The sequence below is a fragment of the Corapipo altera genome, unplaced genomic scaffold (assembly GCF_003945725.1).
Source record: "Corapipo altera isolate COAL_440 unplaced genomic scaffold, ASM394572v1 22, whole genome shotgun sequence".
NCBI lineage: Eukaryota > Metazoa > Chordata > Aves > Passeriformes > Pipridae > Corapipo > Corapipo altera.
In genome coordinates this window covers 3,335,454-3,352,648 of record NW_020884886.1, presented here as the reverse complement: position 1 = coordinate 3,352,648, position 17,195 = coordinate 3,335,454, and the positions used below count along the sequence as shown (strand labels likewise).

Here is a 17,195-nt window from a genome sequence, read left to right as displayed (position 1 = left end):
AAGAAAATGTTCGTAATATCAAGAAATCTATTCAGTGAATCCAAGAAGCCTCTATTTAAAGAGAACAAAAGCAACTCAAGCAAAGACAAAAACTTCATATAGATTCAGTTTATTTTACTGCCTACAAAATCTGGTTGGGTTTAAAGTCTTTCTCAGTACAAACAAGGACTTCAAACTTGAAGCTTCAAATTATATTGTCTCTAATAAATTGATAACATTTTATCTCTATTGCAGATTTGTTTTCTTCCTACCCGCCCAATATGCTGGCAATGCACAGTACCTTTCTGTTTTCCACAGGTTTCTGAGGCAATTGTGTTCAATTTTAACATAAAGAGGTGAAGACTGAGCAGCACCAGTAGCTGAGTCACTAGATATGTTTGTTCTTTCCAAACTGCAATTCCTACTCCTGTTGGCACGTTCTCCTCTTCATCAGCAAGGAGGGATTCCTGAGCAATATTGGTGACATCATCTGTTAAACCAAAAAGAAGAGATTTAATACAAATCAGATTTGATTGACAGCTTTGATGGTAGCAATACAACAGAAAAATATTTACACAGGGTAACAGAATGAAGCAGAATAAGATATTGCAGAAATTACAAGTGTGGCATCTTATTTCCTTTAAAACACATGTGCAATGGTGGCCTTTGCTAGATGGTCTTCAATGAAAGTATAATGGAAGCTGATAAATTACTTGGCAATTAGACCGGGTCAATCCAGACTGTTAAATCAGGCTAGCTAACACTAAGTTTGTATTCCATTTCAACACAAGCTACTGGGTTTTGGACTACAGGCCTAAACTACCATGGTGGCCATCTATAAATTGTCACATACAAACTGGCCATTGCCATAAATCTTGTACTAAAAATATATCATGTATCCTTTGAAAAGAGGTAAAGACCGAATTTCCAAAAAACTGAATTCTATTCTCCTGTACAGCAAATACAATGATCACAATTTCCTCTCTGAAAACAAACAATTGAAAGAGAGGTACAAAGCCTTAATATTGTCTTACCTCATATTTCTTTATAATATTTCAACATATTTTTATCACAGGAGGAAACAACAGAAGCATTCAATTTTTTGCTGATGTTAACTACATGTTAGTTTGGATTCATATTTCCTATGCACAGAAAAATCTATTTACAGAAATAAAATTATCATTATGGAGATATCTTTATGGAAAATAGCATGCTAAAAGCTTAAAGAAAGTCAAGTTCCTTAATGAGTATCATCTACCTCATTTTTCCTAGAGTCTCTAAACACCTTTAATAGCATTTTTATTTAAGCTGTGATAAAAGAAAAGTACAGTTTCCTCAGTAATAAATCTTCTCATGTTTATGTTAAAGATTTATGTTAAAGATTGAGGACAGGTGAATGAGTTATGTTATCTGAACAAGGCAAACATATTTTAGCAATTTCTTAAGCAGACATGGCCATACAGGGTCTCCAAAGCAGAGGGCTGGCAGATAGGATACAACACAGGTCAAACTCCCTGCCTTTTGAGCAAGAGAGCTGGAAGCCACACAGAATACCCTGTCTGAACTGCAATGAAACATGATGGATGTGTCCACTACCATATTCACTTTTCAAGGCTTCACAAATAGCTGCACTTCACATAAAATACCTCAGGATTCCGTCCAATGACATCAGTCCCAAAAACATAACTTCTAAACAATTTCCTTTGCTGGGAAATATTGCACTTATCTCTAGAGCTTTGTTTAAGGTTACCAAGTAGATTCTGTTGTTAGTAGATTAAAAAATAAATCCTTGGGGAATTATTTACTAGCTTATTTGTTCAACAAAGACAGCTATCTAGATAGTATTTAACGGAGAAAGAAAGGAAATCTACACACTCATTTCCTTAGGGCCAAATTCATAGCTGTGAGAGAATACTTTTGAAGAGGATGAAAGTACAGCTGGGGCCAGATCATGGCAGAAGATCAAAGTGCTGAAACAGCTTAGTCAGCATATTTAAGTAGCACAGAACATTGGAAAGAAGAATTCAATTTATTTATATAGTAACAAACCTCCTCAGGCAGAGACAGAGGCCAAGAACCTCTATTTTTTAATTACGTCAGATATGTCTCACTTCATCCTATCTTCATCATTCTTTTTGAGTTGCCCTGTTCTTTAATATTTCAATATTGTTTTTCCACATAAAACAATATTTTTTTGCTTTCTTCTGGCTTTCAGTTAGCAATCTGAATACATTTGAACAAAAGGGAAAGAGAAGGTTTTCCCACATTAACATGTAATGCAGAAGCTCCTAAGAGAAAGCAAGAATTTTCTTGTCAAAAACAAGTAAAGACAGCAATCAGGCCAGTAAGATGACAACAAAACAGACCCATACCCACAAGTCTTAAAAGAAAAAAAAGATAGAAAACCACAACTACAGATTCCAAAGTTATCCAGATAATTTGTCGACCTTGAAAAATGCACTTATCTTTTAGCAGATGTATTCATTCTGCAATATCAATTCTTCTAAAGCGGAACTTATTAGATTCTAGAAAGCTCATTGTTAAGATTAATAGTTGTATTTAAATTCTTTAGTAAATTTGGAAATAAAAACCATCTTAATATTATTGGCCTCACTATATAAAAAGAACAGAGTTTACAAAAGTTTTGAGGGAAGCATGAAATACAGATCTAGAATCTGCATAAGTTACAGTAATAACAGCATATTAAAAAAATATATTGATGTGACAGTACTTAGTTTTGAAAGTGGATGTTTCAATAGCATAGCATACCAGTGAGATTAAAAAAGAAGACTAATTAGTAATAAGTCTTGCAAAAACTACAGCAAATTTGAAACATTTAATTATGCCAGTCACTACAAGTTGTTGGAGTGCTATTCACAATGAATTACCAGCAACCACTGGAAATTTACAACCCAATAATCCTTCAGTAATCTTCCTATAGCTTCTTAAAAAATATCTTAATACAAAAATAACTTAAAATAATTGGATACTTAAATTCTCACTTCTAGCAAGTGTTAAGCCAAACCTATTTCTAACAGTGGAGGAGAAGGATAAAGAGGGGAAGCTGTTACTGTGGACATGGATCTGTTAATCTACAAACAAACAGAGCATAAACTATAGCTGCTGAAATTCATTCGAACTCAAAATATACCATGCATACCAAAAGCTCCTCAAAAAACTAATACCATTATAGAAATAATTTGAGAGATGAGCTATGTTTGATAAATTACTAATTTTACTCAACGCAATAAAGTCACCAACATGTTCGTATCCTGTACTTATGGCAGTGCATGCTAAATAAAGAAAGCTGATCCACTTATGTTCTTTATCATATAATAGCTCTCTAGACAACAGTTCAGGGTTATAAAAATGAAAGGGTTTTTTCTGTTTACATGGCCATGGCTTGCAACATTTGTCAACACTTCCCAAATAGTTAGGAAAGGCTGGAAAGGATTTAAGGTTGTTTGTTCAGGTTCTTTAATCACAAACTGTAATACACAGATTCTTTGGTGAAAGTTCTGTTTCTCACATGTTACTCCGTCGTGTCAGGTAGCATCGTATCTTGAGAGCAATGTAAGTTTAAAGGTAAGAGAGTAAACACTGATGCCAGCCTCCAGCCCTTCCTTGGGATTCCCAGAATAGGCAAAGCACTCAGATGCTCAGAGATTTTAGTTGTATCTGTTCACATGGGACATCTTAGGCCATTTTAACTCTTAAACATTGTGTGTATTACTTGCAGAAGGTTTAAAAAATAACTACTAAGGTGGACAGATATTTTAGATTTCTTCTTGGATAGTAGAAGAGCTGAGGACAATTCCTCTGACAATTAGGGTAATGTTGCATACAGTCCATATATGCAGAATCTTCTATGGACTATAAGGGGTGGAGATCTCAAAACAACACCTTTTTCTGCAGAAGAGAGGTACTAACCCTTCCTCCTGTCCTCCACACCAGAAATAGGAAGAGGCTGGGTTTAACCATAATCTTCAGAGCAGGAAAAATAAGATAAACAGCAAACCCATCCTTAGCATGTGGTAATAGCAAAGCAGTTTCCCTGAATATTTTGGAAGTCCTCCCTATATCCTTGCACAGCTGATCCACATTTTGGAGACCTTTTGGAAACAAGGCTTTTTGGTTTTAAAATGACTAAGCATAAAACAAGGTAGACAGTGATAAGACTGCCCCAAATAAAAGGCAATTTCTTTGGGAAAACAGTGCTGAACATATCTCTGAATTCTCTGCAGTAGTTGCGAGGAATTTCACTTGGCAAATGTTTTGTAAAAGGACTGTGTGCATTACCACTGTCTTTTTAACAGAAGTTATTCTAATCAACAGAGAAGGGAGGGAAGGGGTTCCTTCTTACTACCAAATGTTCAAGGATTAAAAAAGCATACTTCTTTCAAAAAAAACCCATTACATTTTACTACAGTGCCTTGTTTTCCACTCTAAAGCTTTATATCCATAATATTAATTTGATTTATAACTTGGCAGTAAGAGATCTATTTGTCAAGCATACAAATTACATGCAAGAAGGCTCTGACTTCCCATTGCTCCCTCCAGTCTTTGATTTTGAAGACTGTGATATTTGCTTCAGTACCAGATTCCCTGGGAGCAAAGAATTTATTTACACATAAATAACTGTAGCACAGATACAGCCCTTTATGAATGAGATTTAACATGTCAGCAACAAACACTTGTGCCCAACATACACGACTTGCTCTTTCCTTTACCCATTTGATCTCTGCCTAACACACAGTATTACAACCAGAAAGTGCTGTCTTGTGCAGTGGTTGTACCAAAAGCAGACTGGGGAGAAAAAAAACTGACATACCTAAAGGGATCCCCTGAAAGCAAAGAAAATCTAAATGGAGGCTTCAATGTGAATATATCATGGCCCGAGGTAGAAATCACACAGATCATGCTACAGAGTCAACTCCCTTCAACACAAAGACTTGTGTCAAAAAGGCAAATACTGTGGCGTGACCTTTACAGACCACTCTGCATATTCTCAGCAACATACACCTTGCAAAATGCATAATCACCATCTCCATCCTTTACATAGTGAACAAACTTAGAGAGGGCAGAATGACTCCAGAAACTTTTTCTCACTTCTTATTTTCAGTATCAACTTTGAAGCTGATCTAGCAGAAATCAAAGACAGGATAAGCAGCAAGTTCTTGCCTACAACTATGCTTTTGATGACTACCAGGAATCCAGATAGAAACTTTCCTGGTCTCTTCTTTTTATTGTAAAATAACTCTTTGGTGGACAAAATACAGAATTTGTATTTGGATACCGGAAACAATGACAGATATAGAAGTAATCATTCCCTTTCCTCCTCTGTATTACAGCTTTCTGTTTTGGCATCCCCATAATAAGTCACCCTTTAGGATCATTTAAACTTCTGTCAGCAATGGTGGATTACCAAAAATAGGTCAACAATTCAAATTTGTTTCTGAGCTGTTCTTTTTGCCTTACTGTAGATTATTATGCCACAATTCCCAGATGGAGGGCTACAAATGACTGGTAGGCAGTGCATCATGAAACAGTGCTTTCATAGGAATTGATATCATTCCTGCCACCTTGCTGTTTTAATTGGATTGTCAATGCAAAGACAAATCTTCCTACTCTTTCTCTTTTTTTTCTGAAGTAGGAAGCAATAGGAATTCTTGAGTGTGTGTTTCAGAAGACTTTGAGTGTTACTTACTTGTACAGTGGACTTAACACCATAAAACACATTTGGAAAATAATTTAATCACAGTATTTAATATATTTTACATGACAACTGTGGTGTGCAAAGTGGAGGACATATTTGCTTTTGTTTGCAAAACTAGGCAAATCTAAATACTCTGTGTTACATAGTGCTTATGTGTAATAAAGTTATACAAAAACTTTCTCAATAATTAAGATGACTGGGATGAAGTAGTAATTGGGTGAGGGAGAGCTATCCATGTGAAATTATGTCCTTTAAGACTACTATAATTAACTAATAAAGTTATGAATTACATTCTGTATTCATTAAATATCAAGCACATTAAAGCTTTTAAAAAACAGATGCAATGAGTTTTCAGTGAGCATGGTCAGAGACCACACAGCCTCACTCAAACTAAGAACCAGTCTTCTTACACATTTAAAAAAAAAAAAAAGATCACTCAACATAAATATATTTTCCCCAACACAGATTTCCTTGCTGAAGGTTGAGACTGGTGACACCACTGGTGACAAAGTTTGTGGCCTCTTTTTGTTCCCAAGTCTATCAAAGAAGCCAACTTACTTCCCAGAGGCTTTTCTGTCTGAGATCCCTTCTCTCACACCAAATAAACTCCTAAATAGGTTCCATGTAGGTAAGAGGTCTTAGGTTGCTCAGACCTTACAAAAATAGACTATCCTTTTATGTGTATAATAGTAATGTTGTTACCACAGGACTTACATAAATCTAAGAGAAATGGGAGCCTCAAGGTTTCTAGAATCATCCATACTACATCATCTCAGCAAAGTATAAAATTGGGGGGTCTAGTACTTCAGTAGGACCAGTGTTGAATGCATTAAGAAACTTGCTGGAATATTCTTCTCTTAATACAGTCTTAAACACGAGAGTTTTAAGAACCTGTAAGAACAAATTAATGCTCTTCAACACCCTCTCTACAGTCTCTTCTGTCTGATGAACAGATGTTGGGAGAATTTCCAGCCATGCACAGGCTTCAAAAACAGGCCTACACAACTCTCATTCCTTGGTTTAATGCCCCTTGTTCTGTCTTCCTGGTGCTACATCAGTAGGGAGTTCAGCTCACACAGACTCTGTAGGGTCCCCATTTGAATGGGACAAGAACGAAGGGAGATGTTGGGCCACTGCTCTATATTGGCAGGGCTTGGCTTCCAGATCAGTTTCAAGTTGCTGAGTACTACTTTTTGTGCCCTGAACTTACCCAGCAGTCAAAGTTATTTTGTCCCTCTCTTATACAGCTTACTCATAGATACAGGCTGGAGCAATGAAGGTTTACAAGACCACTTTTCTTCCCTACTCCCACACACAGTGTTCAGGGCTGCCTTATCAAAGTGACTGAGATTGCTGATATAAGATCACCAATTGGAGTGGTCCTCGAAAGGAATACAAACTTACTCACGGACTCACTCTCTTCCTCACCATTTCAGATATTAGAGATATTTCAGTTTTGAAGTCTGAACAAGGATTCTTCATATGTCTGTCACTGATAAGGCAATTACAGGCATTTGTATGCCTAAAGTTCTTTACGCAATGGAAAAGCAAAGGTTTCAGCTTCTCAAAAGAACTCCTACTTTTTCAATGGTCCTCCACAGAGCCTAGTGCAAGATTTATTGGCCTATTCAGGCATTTTAGCTTCTCTCACATATGGTTTGCTTATTTGCTGTTTTGCTTCAGTAATTCATGTAGTATACAAATATGTATGACATCCATTTTACATTTATATGAGCAAAAGCAACTACATACAGTGGCCCTCTAAAGAAACAACTTGATTCCTAAAGTCTAAACAACCTTGTCTGTTTCTTATATCTTAACTCTGAAAATCCTTTACGCAAAGGCTAGAATGTATTTATTTAACTTAACTTTTACATGATTAATTAAAAAGCAACAAAGTTTCACATCAGCATTTGGTATGAGTTTGAAAATTGCCAAATGTGACCATTGCTACAAGTAATAGTGTTTGCTTTTAATTCCCTAATGTACTTGTAAGAAATTTGCACTACATCACAACACTAATAGTTCCTGTTATGTGTTTTATTTTTCAGAGGTTTTGACAAACTTGCCACAAAACTTTTCTTGAAGCTCTATAGCAGTCCTTCCCTTTATAAGACAGATCCTGAAACAGACAAAATATCTGTGAAGCTAAAATATATTCTCTCTGAACAGGATCCGTAAAGAGGGGGTAGAGAAGATGTCAAAGACCAGTTACAGAGACAGTTCACCATAATGCTACTATCTCTGTCTCTATAAGATGTACATTCCCAAGCACAGACATGTATGCAGACAAAAAGTCATATCTAGTCAAATTAAAAGTAACATTAAGTTATTTTATTTGATTTTTAAATTTCATCACTGGCTTTTCTTAATACTCTTTTGGTTTTCTAAAATACAGTCCTCTTAATTTTGAATCAGTGTTGGAGGGTTAACCAGCATATACCCTAAAGTCAAGAAAGCCAAAGATAATGTCATTCCACACCCTGTCTACAGACCAGTTATCAATCTTCTGTCACAGATCTCTCCTCTCTGTCCCTTACATGTTCCTTTTTATTACTGACACACGATGCCTACCATAAGGTAAATAAAGCATGACACAAAACAATTTACTTCCAACCTGCAGTTTCACAGAACTCCTCATTCAAGAATAACTACGCAGGTCATTGCTAGTGCTCCTCCTTTGCAGTCAGAGCACGCCAAGGGAAGAGGTTTACACAAGGTCACCCAATGACTCAGCAGCGAATTGTGAAAGGGACTTGGGCAGCTGAGTCCTCGTATGTGCTTGGTGTAACTGCAGCTCAATTGTTAACCCTGCCTCAGCAGAAAACCATGCTTCCATACCCAAAGGCATCAGTTAGCTCTGCGAAGGTACAAACAGAGCACCCTTACTGATGTTAGGTTGGTAGCCTGTTCTTAGTAAATGCTTCAGTTCTAACAGCAAAGTTACAAATATCTGCATTTTTTCAGAGTTACATGGCAGCTATGAAGCACGGAGTTGCCATGTGCACAATGAAGACTTCATTATGATAATAAAAATGACACAAGCTTGTACGTCTGTAAATTCTGTGCTTCTCAGTGCTCTGTTGCAGATTTTGACACAGACTTAACGTTTAATAAGTATCAGAATCCAGCTAGCCTATTATTCCACCTACTTATAAAAGGGATATTTTTTGCTTCAGAGACAGCATGTTAAAGGGATTCGCAGGAGGAGACGGTAAAAGTTTCCTTCTCCTGGAAATGTAAGGAAGTTCAATTAAACAATGACAAGCGTAACAGCTTGAAACAGGCACTGTTTGATACAAAGACACCACTATCTTTCAGTAAAGGACTTCACGCTAGTTTTACATGAACAAAGACCTGCTTCCAATTAAAATCATAGTAATGGGTTATGGGAGAAAAAAATTCAACACAAATGCTCTTCAGGTACTTGCCGTTATGGAACAATTACCCAGTGATAAAATTACATCCCTCTCCAGCCACTTCACCAAGAGCATTATAAGGGAGTGCTGTAGAGATGCAGTAATGTGTAAGAATGACGGCATCTGAATTCCAGTTCTCTGTTAATTCCAGTCCAGTTATTTACCAAACTGAATTCTTCAGATATCTTTACCATGAGTCTGATAATGGCACACTTCACAACATACATAATTTTAAACTATTAGGGAAAATGTATCTACCAGTTAAAAGGTATTTGGGTAACCATAGAAGCAAAGAAACAGTGGTATTTCTTAAAATAAGCAATCAATATATGTTGAGAAGTGCAACTTATCTACTATAGATTTTTCAGTCCCTAAGACTGAACACTGCAAGCCGTCTTTCAGTTACTCCTATGCACAGAAAGAGCAAAGGCCTTTGACATTTTTGGTTCTTCAGTATATTTAGTTCTTCAATTCAATAGCAGCACCAAAGCCACATCTCACATGTATAAAGGAAAGCATAAAACTGCCAACTCAATATATGTTTCTTTCAATATACAATATTATATTCTCACTCTGCCCCATCTCCTCCCATCTTCACATTCTAAAGAGAAGGAACTGTCTCTCTTTTTCCCACTGGAGACAAACACCTTATCATTTCTTTCTATCATCATTATCACATTAATATCCTCTATATGCCATGAGTACTACATATCTTTTCTTCTAGAGATGTTCTGGCTGAGTTACACCTAATAAAGTCAGAATAGGTCTTCTTAGCTCAGTATAAGCTGGTTTCTTGTGTTTTAGACCCGATTAAAGGCTGCACGCCCAAGACCCTGTCTAACTCTTCCACTGACATCAGTTGGATTTAACAAAAGCTAGGCAAGTGTCACTGCCTGCAGACATTGCCTTGCCAGTACAAAGAGTCACTGACCTTTCCTGAGGAGCAAATATCTACAATCAATATTGAAGAAAGTGTGTTGGAAGGATTTTAGTCAGTAACAAACAGAAAGGTAGGAATCCACTGAGTTATATTTAACAGAGCTTTGCCTTCACTATTATATCATGAAGTTTTGCTTCTAACCTCCCTAGCAGGAGATGAAAATACCAGCTGTGAAAATCTGTGTGTCCTAAAAATATGGCTTCCATAGTCTTCTCAAGATACATTAGAGACACTAATCTTGTTCCACTAAGTAAATTAAAAGTAGAAACACACTTACGAAAGCCTGAGTCTGAAATCCTTTTTTTTTCCTCTCCTAAAACGTTTTTATCCTATATACATATAAATTTACATACACACGATAACACATATGCTATACACCAAAGCAGAATGCTGTAATTAAATGATGTAGCCAGAAATGCTTGCAGATTTTGGAGAGAAAGTTCGTTTCTTGGACCTAATACTCTGGTCTCAGCATCAGAAGCAATGACCCCACCAAAGCCTTACACTGGTGTTCACTACAGTCGGGAGGAACTTGAGCTGGAATGTGCAAAATCCCAGTAAAACAGCCACATTCCATAGCAGTGACATAGGGAGGAGCCAGCCTGAAGGGCACTGTGCATATGAGACATACCCTGGTAGGGTGGGTTTTCCTGTGTCTGTTACAGTCTCTTCAGCATTTCAGAGATCTGTTCATACAAATGTGCAAAACATCCACCTTTCAAGAACACAAGTATGGGGACCAGGTACAGACACAAACCTGCTTCTAACACTTCTACAAAGGAGTTCCTTCCAGTTCCCATTATCATGACATGTGTTGAGCTTAAAATCCTTGCTGGCCTCTCTATACTAACAGTTCAGCTTATTTTACTTTCCCAGCTCACAAAGTTCAAGCTCAGCATCCTTAACTGCAGCTCAATGTTGTTCTGCCATTTCCATGCCTGTGCAGAGTGAACCATCCCCTTTCTTTTGCTGGTTCATTCTCTCATATGCACACCTTTTTTTGATTTTGTTTTAAGTGTTCTGTTGCCCTATAAAATTTGGGGGGGAAAAAAAGGAGCAAGCCCAGTTCCGAGAGAAGTGTAAATTTGCTTTAAACTTGTTTGCTCTATAACAAGCTAATTTTGAAATTAATATTCTAACATTATGTTCAGAAATATCAAGTCAAATTCTTTGCAATACCAAAATCATTGTACCAAATATTTTTTATTTGCAAATCAGTTAAGATGGTTTACCTCAAATAAAATTATCTGCAATACTATCTATGACCAGATCTGGGTTTTTGACAGAGTTAAAAGAATTAATTTATTTTTCACTTTCTTTATTACACCATCTTTCATGAAAAACATAAAATTGCCATAGAACACTTTGGTTGGAAGGGACCTGAAGGATTATGTAGGTCTAACCCCCCCTGCATGGGCAGAGACCTTCAGCTAGACCAAGTTGCCCAAAAAACTTTATGCAGCATTACTGTCTATAACTTGAATGCTGAACAGAAACACTCTGAAAAATTCTTTGCCTGGTTTCAGATTTGTTTGTTGGGGATTTTTCCCTTTGTTTTTCCCAGATCTGATAAATCACTTGGTTTTATACCACCCCTTTTTTACTGTGTATTTATATAAACACCTCCCAGTAAATAAAGTTTCAGATGAAATAGACTGCTGCTTGAGTCAGCAAAGATATGCTAGAAAAAGAGAACTAACATATGCATGCTCCTATATCAAAGTGTCCATATTTATTAGGCATAATAGAACAGTAAAGTCAAGGAAAGTGCAACCATCAGCAGAAGTGCACATGCTGCTGATAAAATATATTGAAGGCATATAAAAGCTGGCTTATACTTAGTCCTTATCTACACAGCAATAATTTATATATTTATATATATATATATATTAAATATACATATACACATCCAAAATGGGGGTTTTTACCAACATGACAGTTCTCATGCATTTTCTCTCTTAAACAGGAAAACGTATCATTTTAATAACATGTCATTTAGAAGTCTTTAAGGAGTCAAAATGAATAGATGTATACTTTGAACTTGCATTTCTGTGACTGATTTCCTCTGTTAAAAGGTAGGCCTATACAGGACTAATGCTCTGGACATTACCATTTATGTGGTAGTGTCCTAATTACCACTCTCTGCGCCAACCAGGGTGTTGGGTTTGCTGGTTTTTGTTCAGTACAGCACAAAGGCTTTTAAGGAAGCTGTTCACTAGGTTGCATGTATCCATCATAATTTAAAATCTAACAGACATCACAATTCTTCATTTCCACATGTATCACTTTAAGTAAACCTGCAGTAAATTTATTCTATCATACAGCCAGCATTCACCCTAGAAGCTCTTTTAAATCGTTGTGGGATTCCTCACAGTGCTCTTCAACAAAGACAATTTGTTTGCTGAAAGCATAGCAGCTGCTGTAAAACAAACAAAATTCAATTAAACTTTATACCAAAATATGGTAAAGGATGAAATGTCATTGTATTTCAAATTTGATGTGTTCAAAGCTAATTAATTTCAGACCACTGAATACTTAACAAAAAGGAGAAATTGTTTTTAAAAATTTTTAAAATAATTTATATAAGGTTAATTGGACACAATATGTGGGACTTAGTCATCTAATTATAATCAATCTTTAAATAGCAAGCCAAGCAGTAACATTTGGGGAAAAAATAAAATTTACCTATAAGATAGTTGATATTTTTGGGTACTATTTCACACAGAGGGTTACAGAAAGGAAATCATCACTTTATCCTCTGGCTGCTGTACTGCAATAGGATAAATTATCTGTTCCCTTTTGGTTTCAATGTTTTTAAAATATGACTTAGTACAGACACAAGCAATTCATCAGCATGTTTGCAGAGGGAGGTAAATGATTTACTATTCTCCTATGCATACACTACTTGTTATTCTAAGCTCCAAGAAACTTAGTAATTGTGGAAATTTTAGTGCAATCTGCTCTAATTCCATAGGCTGGAGGTATGGAATAAAAGGAAAACCCCTTAAACCACTCTTTGGGAATGTGTTATTACCTGAAGAATATCTCTAGTTATTCTTGTTAAGGAAAAGATTTACATAAAAAAATTCTAAGTACTATTTACATAATCCCAATAAAAACTACTAATGTTGAGAAAATTGATGATTGACCATTTAGAACTGAGGTTCTAAAGCACCATTCTCAAGCAGCACCATAGATTTCTAAGATAGAAAATGACACTTAATGAATCCATAATATGAATGCATTGATCAATAGAAATCCAGGTTAAAAGTTGATACATAATATTCTAATATAGCACAAAAATATATTTACATAACATACTGTATTCATAGTCTTTTTTAAAATATTTTTTTAATAATTGGTGGTCTCCAAAATGAGGCCAGAATTAAAACAATACGGGCAAGTAATTTTTTTTTTACAACAAACATGAGAAGATAGAATAACTTTTATTCAAGTCAGATCTTGTCTAAACCACAAAAGCAAGATAACAAGTTATAAAACAGCTGGCTCCTGCTAATTACTATTTGTAGATTTATTGGATTTTGGCCTAATTAAGAAATTTAATTAAAGTCCAATCTACAGCACAGATGATAACTGTATTAAGCACAGCAGCTTGCTGGCTTTGTTGGATCATTAGCGCCTCTTGGTGAACGTCAACTGCAGGGCACAATCTCCTGGGCAAATATCCCTCTGAGCCTCAGCCCTGTGCCCAAGGCAGCCATCCAGCTATGTGAGCACCCCCCAGTGCCCTTCCACTAACTCAGGAATCACCACCATTACTCACAGCACCATAGAGAACAGGAGCATTTCTTAGAGCATTCAGATAGCTGTAAACCAACAAATGCATCCAGTAAAGGCACTTAGATGGGTTTTTCATTAGTCTTAACATCAGCTTTCGCGTTTCTTAGCTAACAGACAGTAGGGCATAAGATACCAAATTGGAATTCCCTTTAAAGAAAGTTGAAATACAGCCATGCATCAGTTACTCTAGACTTTAGTAAAGCCTTTGACACTGCCTCCCACAGCACTCTCCTGGAGACACTGGCTGCTCATGGCTTGGATGGGTGCACTGGAATGGATATTTGGGCCCAGCTAGTAGCCGGTCACCAGCAGTGTTCCCCAGGGCTCAGTACTGGGGCCAGTCCTGTTAAATATATTTAGTGATGACTTGGACAAGGTGCACCCTCAGTCAGTTCGCAGATGACACCAAGTTGGGTGGGAGTGTTGATCTGCAGGAGGGCAGGAAGGCTCTGCAGAGGGATCTGGACAGGCTGGATTATCGGCTGAGGCCAATTTTTTGAAGTTCAACAAGGCCAAGTGCTGGGTCCTGCCTACAGTGCTACAGGCTGGGGGAAGTGTGGCAAAAAAGGACCTGGGAGTGCTGGTCAACAGTGGCTGAACATGAGTCAGTATGTGCCCAGGTGGCCAGAAAGGCCAGTGGCATCCAGGCTTCTATCAGAAATAGTGTGGCCAGCTGGACCAGGGCAGTGATTGTCCCCCTGTATTCAGCACTGGTGAGGCCACACCTCAAGTGCTCTGGCCAGTTCTGGGGCCCTCAATTCAGGAAGAACACTGAGGTGTTGGAGCATGTTCAGAGAAAGACAATGGAGCTGGAGAAGGGTCTGGAGGACAAGTCTGTGAAGCAGCTGCAGGAGCTGGAGCTGTTCAGCCTGGAGAAAAGGAGGCTCAGGGGAGACCTTATCACTCTCTACAACTCCTCAAAAGGAGGTTGTAGACAGGTGGGGGTCGGTCTCTTCTCCCAGGTAACAAGTGACAGGGCAAAAGGAAATGGTCTCAAGTTTCCCAGGGGAGCTTTAGATTAGACATGAGGAAAAATTTCTTCATGGAAAGGGTTGTTAAGCATTGGAAAATGCTGCCCAGAGAAGTGGTGGAGTCATTATCCCTGGAGGTATCTAAAAGATGTGCACAGGTAGTGCTTAGGGACAGGGTTTAACAGCAGTGCTGGGTTAACAGTTGGACTCAATGACCATCAAGATCTTTTTCAACTGAAATGATTCTATGATCATATCTATATATTATGTTCCATGGGTAATAAAACACTTTTTATCTGAAAAAAATTTCAATATAAAAAAGGATGAGCTTGAAAAACTAGTCTAGAATTATGCCTAGAAAAGTTTAAGACAGGAAATCCAAGAAGGCATTTTTATGTTATCACCTCTTTCCCAGACGATCTAGAGGGTGCCAAGTAGCACTGTAATGGGTTGACCCTGGCTGGATGCCAGATGCCCACCAAAGCCACTCTATCATTCCTCTCTACAAGTGTACAGGGGAGAAAAAATGTAATGAAATGTTCATGAGTTAAGGACTGTGAGAGATCACTCACTGAATACTGTCACGAGCAAAACAAACTCAGCTTGGAAATATTAACTGAATGTATTACTAGCAAAATCAGAGCAGGATAATGAAAGTAAAATAAATCTTAAAAACACCTTCCCTCCACCCCTCCCTCCTTCCTGGGCTCTACCTCCTCCCACTCAGCAGTGCCGGGAGACAGAGAATGGGGATTACGGTCAGTTCATCACACGTTTCTGCCGCTGCTCAGGGAGAGGAATCCTTCCCCTGCTCCAGCAAGAAGTCTCTCCCACCGGCAACAGTTTTCCACAAACTGCTCCAACATGAGTCACCATTCCATGGGGTGCAGTCCTTCAGGCACAAGCTGCTCCAGCATGAGTCCCCCAGAGGGTCACAAGTCCTACTCGGAAAAACCTGCTCTGGCATGGGTTCCTCCATGGGCTGCAAGTAGATCTCTGCATCCCTGGGCTGCAGAGGGACAGCCTGCTCCACCGTGTTCTGCACCACAGCCTGCAGGGGAACCTCAGCCCCAGCACCCGGAGCACCTCCTGCCCCTCCTTCTGCACTGACCTTGGTGTCTGCAGGGTTGTTCCTCTCACATATTCTCACTCCACTCTTCCCTGGCTGCAATTACATCTGTGCAGTAACTTTTTTCCTTCTTAAATATGTTATCACAGAGGCATTGCTATAATTTCTGACTGGCTCAGCCTTGGCCAGCAGTGGGTCTATCCAGGAGCCAGTTGGCATTGGCTTTGTCAGACATGGGGGAAGCATTTGGCAGCTTCTCACAAAAGCCACCCTTGTATCCCCACTGCTACCAAGACTTGGCCACAGAAACCCAATACAAGCACATACCCATAAATGCTTTTAGGAACTTAATAACATACATGGGTCTCAAAAAGCAGACAAACTAGTGTCTAAAGCATACCACATCTGCAAAGAGGCAAAGCACAGCTCGTATATTCAAGAATAAGCCTCCCATGCGAGATGATTCCCATCATCATTTTCATTCTAAAGTATTGCATCCAATTTTGTGCAGAAATAGGCTATTTAAGACATCTAGATAAAAGCCACAAGAAATATCCTAAAAGGAATGGCTGAAAATAATTGGGATTGTTAACCTTGAATAAAAGAAGACAGAGAAGTGGTAAAATCTTTGTATCTGTGAAAGGTTGTTACTAACAGAAAAAAGAATAAAATCCTCACTGGGTTAACTGGGAAGCAGATGATAAAGGAGTTAAGACTTAGGATAGATACTGCAAGGGAGAGAAGGGAACCAATAAAACTGGCTAATGAGAGAGAGAGATAAACTAGAAAGACATATCAAATCTTTCTGAAGAGACACCTCCTTCAGGCAGGCAGTTACGAATAGGTTGAACAAATATATCGTGATGCTTTATCTATCCATCCTACTGTTAAGAACAACGAACCAAGTAATTTCCAAATCTTTTTCAGTTCCTTTACAGACTTTTTTTTGGGGGGCGGGGACAAGGAGTATGGATATATAAATTTCTCTCTGCATGGCATGTCAGTTCTGTAAGAGTACTTCTCAAATATCTTGCCACTAATTTAAGAGTCACTTAAATGCCAGGCTAAGATAATTTGATAGTTTAGAGGACTCTCAAGGCATCTTGAAAGGGCCATCATCTAATGTTCACTGCACTTGCTTTATCACCATACTTGCAGTATTTTTTGTGCATGCTTTAAACACAGCACTGTAGAGTGGGGCTTCTCTCTTTTTAGGGGCAGAAATTAGCCAGGGTACCAAATTTCAATCTAAACCACACATTGTCTCCATTCATTTTAGTTCATAACTGAATGTCTTTAA

The 17,195-nt window shown here is 37.9% G+C and overlaps 1 protein-coding gene across 4 annotated transcripts in view; it reads right to left on the bottom strand.

Moving 5' to 3' along the window:
• Window positions 1–17,195, bottom strand: part of JAKMIP1 (janus kinase and microtubule interacting protein 1) — a 155,853-nt gene that overhangs the window by 99,820 nt on the left and 38,838 nt on the right. For 3 of the 4 annotated variants that reach the window (XM_027642641.1, XM_027642642.1, XM_027642643.1), the window contains one exon: window positions 281–469. The exons of the other annotated variant lie outside the window; for it this stretch is intronic. The gene's annotated coding sequence lies outside the window, so the exon portion shown is untranslated. The remainder of the gene's footprint in view (window positions 1–280; window positions 470–17,195) is intronic. 4 annotated transcript variants of the gene reach the window in all.